Consider the following 528-nt stretch of genomic DNA (forward strand, 5'->3'; position numbering starts at 1 on the left):
CCCTATGCCACGGAGGCACATTTGGGGGTGGCCTACTCAGGGCCCCAAGACTTTCAAAGTCAAACTCAAGGAGGATGTAAATGTACTTCATGCCACCGAACCGGTGAACCTGATGGCTTACTAGGAGGTGATGTGTCATTGGCCCACCAGTTTAAAACACAGAACCAAACACCCTCTCCTCGATGACTCAGAACAAATGAGTTCCTGGGTCTGTCGGAGAGGGTCCTCTCCTCCAGGTGGGTCAATAAGCACTGCACATGACAGTAGGTGTTCATGGTGTCCTTGGGAAAGAAAGGCAGGGAGAATTTTATTTTGAAAAGCTTATCTTCTCACAGCATTTACACTATGAACGATGATGCAACTTCATTGAGGGTGTGGGGGGGGGGGTTGGGCAGTGAAGGCCAGGGAGCCTGGCAACATAGAAGAGCCACGGAGGCTGTGTGTGACCCCAAGGATGTCCGGCGACTCCTCTCACTTGGGGGGTGGGGGGGAAAGATTCCTGTGTGTCTGTCTGCATTCATCAGTCGT

This window comes from Eschrichtius robustus, unplaced genomic scaffold (assembly GCF_028021215.1).
Source record: "Eschrichtius robustus isolate mEscRob2 unplaced genomic scaffold, mEscRob2.pri scaffold_540, whole genome shotgun sequence".
Lineage (NCBI taxonomy): Eukaryota > Metazoa > Chordata > Mammalia > Artiodactyla > Eschrichtiidae > Eschrichtius > Eschrichtius robustus.